This window comes from Papio anubis, chromosome 9, assembly GCF_008728515.1.
Source record: "Papio anubis isolate 15944 chromosome 9, Panubis1.0, whole genome shotgun sequence".
Lineage (NCBI taxonomy): Eukaryota > Metazoa > Chordata > Mammalia > Primates > Cercopithecidae > Papio > Papio anubis.
Genome location: NC_044984.1, coordinates 22,890,923 through 22,906,224, shown reverse-complemented (window position 1 = coordinate 22,906,224; position 15,302 = coordinate 22,890,923). Strand labels below are relative to the sequence as shown.

Sequence of the window (15,302 nt, the reverse complement as noted above, 5' to 3'; positions counted from 1 at the left end):
TAACATTTATTTCACTGAAATGGCTTGCCCGGTTACCGTGAACAGGTATACACTCACCCATGTTTGCTGACGAAGCTTATGATCCTCTGAGTAATGTACGTCTAGTCAACAGGATTGAAGAAATTATACACCTGTTTATGCGTACAAAAAAATGAAAAATGTAGCATTTAAAAAAAATCTTGTAACCATATGACTGGTGATTTTTCTACCTTGAGAGAAAATAATTTAATCTGGACCTTAGAAAATCCACATTTTAAGAAACCTCAAAGACATTTGTAATGATAATACACAGTCACTTACTTATCCATTCCCCTTTTCTTTTCCCTTTTACTTTTTTTTTTTTTTTTTGCCTCTGCGCCCACAGCATGTGAAAGCATTGAAAGAAAATAAGAATCTTAAACTCATAAACATACCTGCTTACCATCTGGCAGGCGTCCCAGCAGTCTGGTGATCTCCTTAGTTATCCAGCAGATAGTAGAAAAACAAGAGTCCTGTGAAGATTTCACATGTTGCCATATCCCTGCCAGATGGTGATTTGTAAAACATGGACAAATTGCACTGGCTCCACTTCCCTCCGACAATCACAACAGAAACACTGCAGCAATGGTGTTTAATTTGAAAGCAACTTCAGCTGAGTAACTTTTAAGGTATAAGCATCTAAAGATTATTGGGATAAATGTGTCATTATCTCCAGAGAGCTGGCCCTTCATAAATCTGCTGTTCTGGTAGTTCTGGGATTCTCCCCCTACCTCCAAAAAAAAAAAAAAAAAAAAAAAAACTATGGAGGATTGGGAAATGTCAACATTATGAGATATCTGATTATTACTTACTGATTCTTTGCCACAACATGATGTTTTTCTGTCATCTAATGATGAGCTGCAGGACTAAAAATCATATTGACAAATTTACCATGTTCGTTGGAACATGAAGAACTGAATATGGGTAGAAGCAGGCAATTCTCTTAGATGTTTTAAAATAATACTTTCTCACTGCTTCAGTTGTTCTTTGTGGCTGTCTATACAACTCCCAAATCACTGGTCAGTTTAGCTAGGAAATGTCAAACAAGTGGTTTAGCATGGGTAAATAAACTGCCAGCTTGTGGCAACTTTTTCATCAAGCCTTGGTCTCAAGGCGTATTTGGCCAAGGAGTGATATCTTTTCAACCCTTTCAGTTATTAGAAGTCTACCTTGACCTAATACACTAAAGCTTTACTGATACTGAGGGAACATAATAGAAGAAAACCAACTTCCTTTCCCTGCTGCTATCGCTAGATTTGTTCAGTAGTTTCTCATCTCCACGGGGAATGTCCTACCTATTTGTTCCTCAGGACATGTATGCTAAGATTTTATGTAACTGCATTTTTTTTTTTTTTTTTTTGGAAAGAGCCTTATTAGGACATCGTTTACAGTGAGATGTGGTTGTATAAAATATAAACTGAAGAATTCAGTGGGTTATTTTAGTATTATTCATAGAGTTGTGCTAACATCAACCACAATCAAAGCTAAAACATTTTCATCATCACAGAAAGAAATCCCGTGCTTATTAACAGTCACTCCTTATTTTTCCTAGAAACCCTAACAGCCATAGGCAATCACTAATCTACTTTCTGTCTTTATAAACTTGTCTATTTGGGACAATTTCAAATAAGTGGAATCATATTATATGTGATATTTTGTGACTGATTTCTTTCACTTAGCGTAATGTTTTCAAGCTTCATTCATTGTATAGTATATGTTAATAGTTCAGGTCTTTTTGTTGCCAAATAATATTCCATTGAATGGATATACCACATTTTATTTATCCATTTATCAGTTGATGGATATCTGGGTTGCTTCCACCTTTTGGAACCAGTGGGTATGAATTCACATTATAAATAGTGTGGTTATGAACATTTTAGGTACAAGTTTTTGTGTCGACATATATTTACATTTTTCTTAGGAATATGCCTAGGAATGGAATTACTGGATCGTTTAGTAGCTCTATGGTTAATCTTTTGAAGAACACAAGAACTGCTCCTGTTTATAACTCTTTATTTTGTACGCGTAAGGAACACAGTTGGACTTCAGACATGCAGAATTCTGAAAATCATCATTTTAATTCCTACTCCAGAAGAGTAAATAGGCATGAGTTTTATAATTAAATACATCTAAATTTGAATCCCAACTTCACCATTTATGAGCTTTATGATCTTGGGCATGTTACTTAATATCTCTGAAATTTCATTCTGCCATCTATAAAATGAGGGTGATAACACTGATTTTGCCTGGAGTTTGTGTGCATGGAATGTGATGATGTATCAGAAAGCTGTTTATGCAGTGCTGATCATATAGTAACTTTCTAATGAATGTTATTTTCCTTTGTTTCTTAACTTTTTGCTCCTGAGTACTTCAGGTATAGGGACTGACAAGGAGAAGATTCTTGGGATGATTTAGGGATTCACGTGAGAACCTCCTTGGCTGATTCAGACGCTCCTAACTGAAGAAAAGGATCACTTGTTAATGTTTAGTCTTCAAGACTTTATTTAGAATTTAACAACCAGAAAACATTTAAAACAATGTCTACAAAACACTGTTTGCTGTGACTTTTAGTAACTTAATGTTAAAAGTGAGACTTTCTTGGAATTGTTATGCAGTTGTGTCAACCAAATTTTAGGGTTTGAGGGTTCATTCCACATGCAAACCATCTCATAAGAAATTGACAGGTAAAGGAAGTATGAACTTGTTGAATAATTTCTAGTTAGAGAATGTGTAAAGCTGAGATATTTGCATAAAGAAACAAGTTATTTATGATTTGCAGACACTGGGTCCTGGCTGATCCCATGTGGTAATGCCCACTAGTGCCATAGAGTTGCGTAGGGCTTCATAAAGGAGATGTCGTAAGTCATAAACGCCTACAGTCTTTAAGATATCATTAGGAATGTCCTTCTGACTTCAGCATAAACTGTGCTTACAGTACACAGAATGAGTGTTGAAAGATCATTAGTAAAGGGAATTTCATCATTGCATCATGTTCCCCAAGAATGGAGTATCCATATGAAATAATTTTCTGTGTGCAAAACCTGGCCTTGTATGTAACCTAAATCCTTTTTGCTTCATTTAAAGTCCATTTCCATTAAATCTGTTTTTCGGAGGCAGAAGTATTATTAAATAACATGACTATCTGTTAAAAAAACAGGAAAATATATTTCTAGATTAGCCAGTTTTCTCCCTGCCTCTCAATTCTTAAAACTATTCCAGAAAAGTTCAGGCCAGCGTAATTGATGTGACCAGTGACACTGAAATATTTTCTTTCACCATGTCTTTTGATTGTCATCCTGCTGTCTCTTTGAAACACTAGAGGTATCTGAAGAAACCAAGAAGGTGTTATTCATACCTCCAAAGGGGGAAAAATAAGAAGGAAAGGAAATAATATGAATAGGTTGGAGATGTTGTATTCTTGTTTATATTTAAAAATTCAGGGCCGGGCAAGGTGGCTCATGCCTGTAATCCCAGCATTTTGGGAGGCCGAGGTGGGTGGATCATCTGAGGTGTCAGGAGTTTGAGACCAGTCTGGCCAACATGGTGATACCCTGTCTCTACTAAAAATAAAAAAAAATTAGCCAGGCATGGTGTTAGGCAACTGTAATTCCAGCTACTCAGGAGGCTGAGGCAGGAGAATTGCTTGAACCCGGGAGGCAGTGAGCCGAGATTGCACCACTGCACTCCAGCCTGGGCAACAAGAGCAAGAGCAAGACTCCGTCTCAAAAAAAAAAAAAAAAAAAAAAAAAAAAAAGACAAAAAAGACACACATTTTAAAACCTTTTTTATGGCTACAAGTTCTGAGGCTAGGTAGAATGTCTTTTGTTTCACTTTTTCATGATTAAGTTGTCTTTACTGATTTATGCAGTCTTATAATTCTCTTATATTTTTATGTCAAACCAAAGAGGAATATTTGAATTCTGATAATGATGTCAATTTAATATCATACAATTAGGATATCACAGATATTAATAAGCTTTGTAAATTCTTCTGCCAGATAACTCATGCTTTCTTTTAAAGCTAAATTTAAATTTCAAGCCTAAATTACTTCACAGTGTCATTTTAAATTGATAACATCTGGAAAGGGAAAAAAGGCTCTCCTTTCAGCTCTTCTATTTCGAGTTCCCCAGAAAATTTAGACCTGCCCCAAGTTTCACTTTTACATCACTACCTTTTAGAAATTCTCTTCTTGCCCACCCCGCTCTGGTTACAGTCTCCTCCCCTCTCTTAAATGTGTCTATTACCCTCAGGCTTTGACCTTGGGCAGACTGTGAGCACAAAGTCACGTTATTTAGAGTGAAGTAACACCAGTAGTCAGGAAGGAACAATGTAGTTCAAGCCAGATAAAATAAATCTCTCATTTCCTGTCAAGGGACTGAGCCAAAAGGAATGATGAGAGACAGAGGGGGCAAACCGCGCAACTCGCAACACAGATGCTTGGGATAGACATGACCACAAGCCTCGCTTGAATACAGACAACAAAACCAAAAACAGCCAGAGTGACAGGAGACACATAAGAGCTATGGAATAAACCAAAACATGTGAGACAGAGGAGAACCATGTAGCTCCCTGGCCATAGAAACAACATGTTCGAATTGTTCAAGGAGGGAATCCTACACTGAAATGTGTAAAGGATTTCCCCGTACAGAGGGATAATTCTATAATGTTCGAAACACACCTGTGTAGCTGCCACCATACATAGTGGTTTCTGCATAGTGGATGGTCTACACATTTAAATTTACAAATACCCATAGGAAGGGACTCCACGACGGTTCAACAGAAGTACATAGCAGTTTTCATTGCCCCTGTCTTTAAGAAGGTTGTCTTCTGGTCGGCAAGATGGCTCACACCTGTAATCCCAGCAGTTTGGGAGGCTGGGGCAGGAGGCTTGCTTGAGCCCAGCTGTCTGAAACCAGCTGGGCAACATAGTGAGACCCCCATCTCTGCAAAAAAATTAAAAAATTAGCTGGGCGTGGTGACACACGCCTGTAGTTCCAGCTACTCAGGAGGCTGAGTGGGAAGGTTGCTTGAGCCTGGGAGGTCTTTTAAATGACTACTGATTTATTAAACACCAATAGAGTACCTGAAATGTACAGATGCTATTTAAAGTTACTTCAACTCTTTGGTCATTGAAACAATCCTACGAGGGAAGCATTATTGTGTTCTTATTTTATAAATGAATAACCTAAAGCACTGGGAGGTGAAGTAACTTACCAGATGTCACATGGCGGGTCAGGAGTAGAGACTTGATCTGAACTCAAGCAGTGGAGTCCAGAGTCCACTCTCTTACTTACTTCCTATGCTTTTGCTGGGTATTTTGAGGGTATGCATGGCCATACCCTCCTAGTGGGAGATTTGTCTGATCTTAGTTGTTTGCAAACCCTGCTCAGATTTTTTTGGAACCCACTCTTTGTTTCAGAAGCATATCCAGACTTCTGAATGTTCACCTCAGATCCAAAAGAAATATTTTTAAAATAGTGAGAACGAGCTACATTTATTGTAACACTGAGTATTTTGCTTTTGTCCAAGGTTCTCCTAAGACGATAAGGGACTGAGAGTTAATTCCTTCATTCACTCATTTGTTGCTTTAACAAATATGCATTCTTGAGTGCTTACTACATGCCAGGCACTATGATGGATAATAGAATAGCCTTCTGGCTGACATAGTCAATCAGGGATGCATTTTAGGTTCAGTCTGATGTGGAGTATGCATTGTATGCATTGTAGAAATCCTTATGAAGACAGTGACATTCTCAAAGACAAACAGCAATTTATATTTGGAGATAGCCAGGAACTTTTTAACTCAATAGGATAAAATACAACTTAACAATTTGAATCTAATATTTAGAAGTATCATGTGGAGACGGAAACATTTTTTAAAGTTGCATACCCAAAGACTCTGCCAACATAATACCATAATGACAATAGATAAACATACTTAGAAGAAGATCCTGCCTTATCGTGAGAATGTTTCTAAGAAACATAAAAGTTTTAATTCATTGTCTTCTCTGATAATCCTTGCCCCTCCTGGACTGGAAAAGGCAGCAATATTTTGGCACTTAGTATACCCTGTTCTTAGTTCTATTGTGGCACATAATGTATTATTTCAGACTTATCTATTAAATGCAACAGTATTATACTTACCTGTTAAACTAAGCTTCTTCACTGAGGCATTATGTCCTTCATCTCTGTGTTGTCATACACATATACGAGGTACTCAGTATAACCTTGTTGAATACATTGATCAATACATTTTGCGTATACATGTAAATCAAAAGCATGCACAGACACCTTTATCTTGTGTAGTATTATTCAAATTGTGGATGCCCCAAGGCAAATTGAGTCTTTAAAGGCATTGATCATTCCTTTTATAAAACAACAATGACGATAATTTACTTGAATTGTTTACTATATATTAGGTCTTCCTCTATGTGTTTAGCATGACTTATTCAATGTAATCCTTACCCCAAATCTCTGAAGTGGGTACATGCTTTGTTGTAAGGTTAAATTGAAAATGACGACATGTGATGGAGGTTTCAGTATTTTATAATTAAAATTGCTGTTACATTACTAATGGAAAAGACCCCAGAAAGTAAAAGTTATATATTATTCTTCTCCTTTCTAAGAAATAATACAGTAGTCCAAATTCAAGAGGTAACTATATCTTATATTTACATTTTTTTTTGAGACGGAGTCTCGCTCTGTCGCCCAGGCTGGAGTGCAGTGGCGCGATCTCCACTCACTGCAAGCTCCGCCTCCCGGGTTCACGCCATTCTCCTGGCTCAACCTCCGGAGTAGCTGGGACTACAGGCGCCTGCAACCGCGCCCGGCTAATTTTTTGTATTTTTAGTAGAGATGGGGTTTCATCGTGGTCTCGATTTCCTGACCTTGTGATCCGCCCGCCTCGGCCTCCCAAAGTGCTGGGATTACAGGTGTGAGCCACCGCACCCGGCTATATTTATATTTTTATGAGTAATTCCATAACATTTTAAGTATCCACAAAAAGAAAACTCAGGTAGATCAGAAAAGGTTTTATATGTGCACCATATGATTAAGGAAATGTGTGCCTTGTTAGGATACTAAAAACACAGAAATGCCCCATCCCATGATGAACTTGGGGGACCTTACCTTAATTTCTGAAGAAATTCAGCAAGAAAGTTCTGTTGGACCTGTTGGACACATGTGGGTAGAACAGATGATTGCCCCAGTTCTACCATGTTTTAATTTGAATTAGAAAGCATTTAAACTTTAAAACATTAGCATATATATTTATCGTATGGTGAGCAATGTGTTTTTATATCATGCCTTCACAAAATACAAAATAGTTGAACAAAAAATGGAAATTAATTCAGGAATTCAGATATTTTGGGGTTTTTTTGGTGTTCTCGATACTTACACATGCAGGCTACCAAATAAATACCAGTTAGTCTCTTGCTTTCCGATATTTATTGACCTTTTTACCTCTCTGCTTTGTCTTCTGTTGACAGAAAATGAGACTTTTGCTTAATTTAACCCAGGATGTTTCCTTTAAACAAAAACAATTACTTCCTTTCTACAGGAAATTTATGAACCAGAAAGTCTGTGGAGACAATTCATCTCTTCTTTAGGTAGTTTGCAACACAATGTGAACCTCAAATTGGCTCAGGCTTTGATGGGAAGCATTCTCAATTATTTTTATATGCCCCAACATTAGGTTATCTGTTCTAGTCACTGCTCTACTAATACTCGATAGTTAGAATATAACAAACTTTGATAAATATTAAACAATGCATTCTTTGAGAAATGTTTGCTGAAGGTTCTGTGTGCTTCACAAAAGCAGAAAATGAAATCATTGAGAAATAAGGAATCACAAATGCCAGCACTGTATTTTAGTCATGAGTGAAATAAGAGACTCAAATGAAGGCTATTTTCTGTATTGACTGAAGATAATAATGACAAATACATATCTATTGGTGGATTTCTTTAGCATCCTTCATTTTCTAAATGCAAGTACATACCCAGCGAAATAAAATATCTTGACCAAAACAGTTAAAAGGAAGTAATTTTTTATGAAACATACAACTAAACTGTGGAATTCATTGCTGCTGGCTATTGCTAAAGCAAATGATATACTAAATATACTTTTTTAAAAAGGCTAAATACATATGATGGATATGGATGGCACAATTGCGTTATCTATAGAAACTTTAAAATATCCCGGTCAGTCACACTTCAGTATAGCTGAAAGACTTGGTCCGGAAGAAATATTTTAAAATTTTGTTAGTGTAGCACACTTGATATATTATTGAACTCTAGATTCTACTATGAATATTAGGCATGATTTCAAGACAGATTCCAGGTCAGGATAAATGTGGTACAATCTGTTTTATCAATTTTAGCTGCTTTATTACTAGTTTGTATATATAATACTATAAAGGTACATATTGATATTATCATGCTAATGTTAATGCATACTTATTAGAACCAATAGTACTGAGGCTTCCTAAAACTTGTATTGTTTGTTTTTATGCCTTGCATATTTCTTTAGTTCTTTATTTTTATAATAAAAATGTTACATGTATTCAGCTCTACACTAACTTTTTTTTTCACAGTACTTGAAGATATATACTCAAATGATTAAATTAGGTATTGATTAATCTTTCATTTATTTATTAACTTTAAAATACAGTTAAAGTGCCTAGTACTGTGTTTTATGCATGGTAGATGTTAAACAAACAACCTTAATGATTAATTTGGGGCTTCACAAGAGGACTTAACATTATTTAATGAGTACATAATATTTATTTTTAAAATTCAGTTTAAAATAAGTTACAAATTATTATTAACCAATACATCAAATAAAGCAAGTCTTACCGAATTTATTAGTTTGTCATTTGTCACAGGGACATTTTGAAATTTGGAGATGGTAGTTTTTGTAGCCAGGTACAAAAAATGTTATCTAATGTTATTATCTGCTTTTTATCTAGACTTCTTTATGATGTTTTCTGAGCATGTATAGCAATTTTATATTTCACCTGTGTTTTAATTTATATAAGGATCTTTCAATATTTTGTTCACCATTAGAGTTCGATCATGGGAACAGTTTGGAAAGTTATTGATTGTTTGCAGTTATCAATTATCAAGAAAAGTTGAATTTTGATAAAGAGATAATAAAGTGAGTGGTTTAAGGACTTTAAAAAATGTAGTTATGGTATTATGTTGTAAATATGTAGCCTTTAATCATAAGAACCCAAATTCTTTTTTCTTCATGAAATTCTTAATTGACAGTATTTCTTAAGCACCAAATTGATCCCTCTATCTCCTGAACTCAATAATTTGTCATTTTTCTGGCATATGATATTGCTAGTAAGTAATTTGAAGCTTATAATTTCAGTATCCTGATCATGACAATTTTTTTAAGGGATAGAGACACTGAAACTATATGAATATCTAAGATTAGTATCACTCAATTAAGAAGTATTCAGTGAGCCTTATGATGTGCAAAACTCGGGACTCAAAAGATAGAGAAAGCCCTGTTTACCTATCCCACTGGGACAATCCAAACTGATCTTTGGGATTCTTCAGCTTTGGTATCTCTTATCCATTTGCAGCTACATCAGTTTTCCTACATGTCCAAATTCTGTAGTTTAAGAAATAATAATATTTGTGATTACTAGTAAAGAGAAAATATTTTTAACTTTAGAGTTGTACTTAGCTTATTAAATGCTTGTTATTTACAAAGTGTTTTCCCCTAATCATGAAGTATTCTAAGCATTCTGCTGTTTCCCCCAATCACTAGCATTTCCCCCAATCACAATTCTACCATTAAATGAATTTTTAATAAGCATTATAGGCATACAGCTTAAGTAAATATTTTATATTTGTAATGGAACATTGAAGCATTTATATTTTTAAGATATCATAGAAGATTCATGTAGATTTTGAACAACCAAGGGCATTCTGTCTTATGACAGTGTAATAACAGTATGGTTACAATTACTTTGTTTCTACCATCTTCCAAGTATCTACTAGAATTTATAAGTGGTAAATTTGTGATCTTTTTACTTGGACCAGTTTCATCACAAACCATTTAATAGTTTAGAAAGTAAAGACTCAGAGATGTTAAGTAATTTATTTAAGGTTACACAGCGAGAAAGTTAGAACCATGGGTATTTTCAATACTGAATTCTGTTCATTTTTCAAAGTCTAGCTGCAAAAGAAGTCTATAACCTACATTTTTTCCTATTTGCTGTTTTTTAAAATCTATATGTTCCCAGGAACATTGTGTTCCTGGGAAAATAATATTAACATAATTGAACCAGGACAATGAAAGAAACTGATCTGTTTGATCACATTGACATGAATTAAATTTTTAAGTAATTTAGAAAAATTGCTGTGTCTACCTAGTTTCCATAATAAGATTAAAATTAGCAAGGCTAGGAAACAAATGTTCACTTCTATTGTATCTGCATAGTTTAACTTCCGACAGAACTGAGACACCTTTGGTAGGACACAATAGGCATTTGATAAAAGTTTCTTGATTAAATGAATGACTTTTCCTTGATTAGGTTTCAGTGTTTCAATTTAATATTTTAAAATATACTCCTGGTACTTTTTCATTTAAAGAAATGTGAATGATTACAAAAGGGCTAGGGAAAATGAATATGTATATACTGTAGGATATGGACAAAATTTTTATTGATTTGAAAATGCTGAGATTAATTCTACTATTAGTATACTAAGAGAAAGATTTTACCATTTTGCAACTATTTAAACTTTGACTACCTCAGGTATATATGTTTCCCCTCTTATTATTAAACGTGAATCATGTTGGATTTGTTAATATATAGGTGAGAATGTTTTATTTTTATTTTTTTCCGATTGCAACAATGCTGCAGAGTTTTTTGTTTTTATAATCCAGTGAATTGAAGAACGGCCGTTTGCATCTAACTCATCTCAGTATTATCTATCAATGTTGACTTTAGCAAGACCTTGGACAGTCACCACTACACAATATACTTTAAAGTTTTAAACACTGTTTGTTTTGGCTTGTTTTAGTCCAGCAATTGAGAAATTATTTAGTCATAGCCAATCTTACTTAGACACAGGAAAAACCATCAAATCATCATCTCCTTTTGAATCTGTGTTTTTTTTCGGGTGGCTACATTACTTCTGGGGATATTAAGTGACTCACATGTGTTGGGAAAACTCACAGTTTCCGTGACTGTTCACATTTTTTTACTTCAGTATTTACCATTAGAAGTGCTATTTTATCCTGGCAGGAATATGGGGAAAGGGAAGAGTTTCTTAAGTCTCTTTCTTAATAAAATTATTATTGGATATCCTATGCATACAATACTGGTTATTTTCTCATTTTGAAACTAAGAAGAACATGTAGTGAATACACTGGTTTTAAAAAGCAGTGATAATTGTGAGAATAATAACTCTTAGTTTTTAATTAGATGTCCAGATAAAAACCATAGGGAATTCTGTAAGTTGGTTGAGCCTGATGTGATACACATCTGTAAACAGGACTGAGGCATTGTAAATATTGATAGAAGTATTGCAGCTCAGAAGACTCAGAAATAGTGGACAAACTGATTTCCACTCATTTTCTACCACATACTATTCAAGAGTGAATAATACAAAGTTGAAAGGTTTTTTTTTGAGAGGGGGACCTCAAATTCTAAAACATGTAATTTCCCACCATAGGTAATGGATAAAAACATGTTTTTAATCTTCCTTTACTTAAATTATATTGTACTCTACCTGGACCACTTTTAACTCTTGAAATAAAAAAATACTAAGTAAAGTAGAGGTTGAAGTTCCCGTTGTGTCAATAGACCTCAAGAATGTGGCAGTATTTGGTTGTGTAATTAATTTGCTTCACAAAGTGAAGACCCCACCTTAGGATTTTTGGATCTGACACTGGAACTCCCCAAGCTCAGTCACATGTCATAAGACTAGTGAAATCCTGCTCTGTGGGTCACTGGGAATCACGATTGAGCAATTCCCTCTTTACTCCTGGTTTCTAGAATTGGTATTGTCACTGCTCCATTAGGTAGCAGCAAAGCCCAGGAGGGAAGAGTGTGCCGAGCCAGTGAATTCCACATCCCTGCCACTGACAGAGCTTCCTGGGAACCCAAGATACGTGTTTTACTCTGAAGAAACTTCCACATTCACATGGTTTCTGGCTGGAAGAAAGGTTTATCTGGGACTCTTTCATCTCTATCTTCCTCTGTTAATTTTGGTAGGATTTTGCTTTTGCGTCTAGAAACTGTATGATTTATAGAGGATAATTTTGTCATATTTTAAGTCTTAATTTCTACTCCTTTCTCCTTTTGTATGTCTTTAGAGGTAACTGAGTGGCTTCAGAAAGCAACCTAAAGTATTTACATGCATGATTCATGCATGATTTTTTAATGCATTCAACTGTCAAGTTTGGGTTACTATCTTTATCAGTGTTCTGTGTAAAAAACTGCAGTTGGCCCAGTAATATTACCATTAAGACTCCAGCATGTAGTGCAAGTTAAGTGGGGAAGTGGTGTTGAAAATTGCTAGACAGACACCAATTAGTCTCTATTTTCAGCAAATATTTTAGTAAAAATGAATAAATAATTTTGTATTTGTAGATGTGTACAAGTGCACATTCATGACATGTAACATCTTTTCCTAAAATTTTATATTTAACTTTTGGAATATAAATAAGTTTAAGACTGGGATGTTTTGAATTTTTTAAGCTAAATGTTGCTTGAATGATCTATTTCACTGTATACTTACTTCTTAGTGCATTTGATATTTGCCAGTCTCCTTACCCACTTTCTCCAACTAGTACAACCATAATCATATGTGGAAAAATTTGAAGTCACTATATGGGCAGGTGGCTTTTTTCTTATTATTTTTTATCCATTTAACTCTTTTATCTATAGATGGTTCACAGCAAGTCTATACCTTGGTTCACATAATTATTGATTAAAATCGTGGAATGTTTTTAGTATCTTTTAATGGGAGTTACTCTTGTACTCTCAATGACAATTCCAAGAAATAGGTTTCAAGGTGGTGAATGTCTACCTATCAACCTATCTACTTAATAGGATTCAATCTTTTGCTGTCTGTATATCTGTTCTATGTATGTGTATATATGTTATTCATTTTAATTGTCTTAAGAGCATACTTGAATGCTGCAAGGGTCAGGCAGAGTTCAAATGATGGAAAAATGGTTTATTTTCTCCCTCCCCCTCCCCCTATCGCTAATGCTAACTGATGAAGAGTGCCTGTGGTGTCCTTCAATTTAAAGAGACAACCTTGTTCATTTGGAGGGTGTGAATGCCATTCTTGTGAAATACTGTAAATAGTAATTCACAAGAGAGTGACTTTTTTATTGCCTTTACATTGATAACATGCCTTGCAAAGACTTACAGTTATCCTGCTGAATTTAAGAGAGATAAGAATGGAATGTGTGTGTTAATTTAAACATCTGTACATACAATAAAAGGATTCTTTATTGTCAGGAAATCGGATCCTATTATATATGTTTACCAACATTAAATAACTTTTAAAGATGTTATCCAATATGTGAATATTGTATTACTTAGTTTTACCTCCTACTGCCTTCCTGAAATATTGAGAGTAGGGCTATGATCATTATATAAATCACTGAGTTCACAGTTTATAGAAGTACATTTGAATCACATCTAGAAGCAGTCTGATTTGCCATAGCAGCATCAGGTGCAGAGCAAACCTTAGTGACTCAGGGACTGAGAATTGATGTCAACTATGTGAGGGGCACGGCTTACTGTGTATTGAATTCTTACACAGCTTATTACTTAGTTCAATAAAAATATAATGCCCACATATAAAACTGATTTGTGAACGTAAAAAGAGAAATATCAGTTACCTTGAAAATCAAGGTATTTGATTTGAAAATGAAGCTATATACCTTCGCAGTATCTAATTATTTTGTAAGATACTGTAGAAACATTTGAGTATTTGAATGCCAAAAGCTGTTAAGTAAGTATAGTGTTGGAACATTTAATGGCATTAATTATCATTTATACATGGAGCTACCCCCTTCCTAAGGCCCAGGAGGCACTGGGCAATGGCTCACTGGGTTGTCATTAACTGCCATTATTGCTAGTAAAGTCAGCATCCTATTCATAAATATAAAGAAAAAATTAGTACTGAAAGTCACATCGTTCTATATCACAGTATTTGTGTTGCTAACTAACTTATTGTTAGTGGTGCCAATTATATTGGCATTTTGAAATGTAGATGAATCTCAGTATTTTTATCACTTAAGTTAAAGCCTTTTATAAAAATTTTCTGTGTGTGTTGTATAATTTTCCTGTTCTCTAGGTTTCTCCTGGTGTGAAAAAACACCCACACACCTTACAAAAGATCTGCAGAGGATTTTTGTTTTTATCATAAATTTGATCATTCCTGAAAGGGACAGAGATCAACTCGGAAGGATAGTCACCCAGATATGAATGCAAACAGCTGCCAGCTCAGAGTAAAACTTTCTCTAGCCTGAGAATTTGGTACTGTACAGTTAAATCATTCACATTTTTAATGAGAGAGGGAGAAGGCAGCAGGGAAAACAGTTGTAGAAATTTTAGTTGTATGAATTTGAAATATTTTTCAATTATATATAGTGAGGGAGATGCTTTTCTTTATTTTATTAAGAAACTATTTACATTTAAGTTCCAGAGGAGCTGAAGGAGTGTGATTTATTTTTTGACCTAATATGCTGATTGCATTTTCTTTATGATCACTATTCCTGGATGTTATATCGTTTCATTTTGGTTTCTATCAAAAGAAGAAGTAACATTCCCACAGCTTTCTTCTATGTTGTTTCTTGATTGCTATCTTTCTTTGTTTTGGGGATGATTTGATTTATACATTGTTATAGCTTCAAGTGACCTGTTAGGAAATCCAGCTTTTATTTCTGATTTTGAATTCTTATTTGTAAACGATTATTTGTAACTCTTAATTGTTATAGGGGTTCATGTGCCTACTGTGTGTATATAGAGAATATGCATGGCAGGCTGAAATGTAAACTGTCGTTATCATTGATTAGCTTTTACCGAGTAAATCCATATTAAAGGACCAGAGTTGGTAAAATTAAAAAGTAGATCCCATTAAAATCATAAGGCATAGATACAAGTTGTCAAAAATAACTATATCAAGTTTTCTACCCTCAATGTCACTTAAAATATGCTCACAAAGGACATCGCTGCCATCATATATTGTCTATTGAGCACTAATAATTTGCCAGGTACAGAAAAAAGCATTGCAAAGAAGTTACC

The 15,302-nt window shown here is 34.7% G+C and overlaps 1 protein-coding gene across 14 annotated transcripts in view; it reads left to right on the top strand.

Moving 5' to 3' along the window:
• Nucleotides 1–15,302, top strand: part of SOX5 (SRY-box transcription factor 5) — a 1,038,891-nt gene that overhangs the window by 520,634 nt on the left and 502,955 nt on the right. The window lies entirely within an intron of this gene.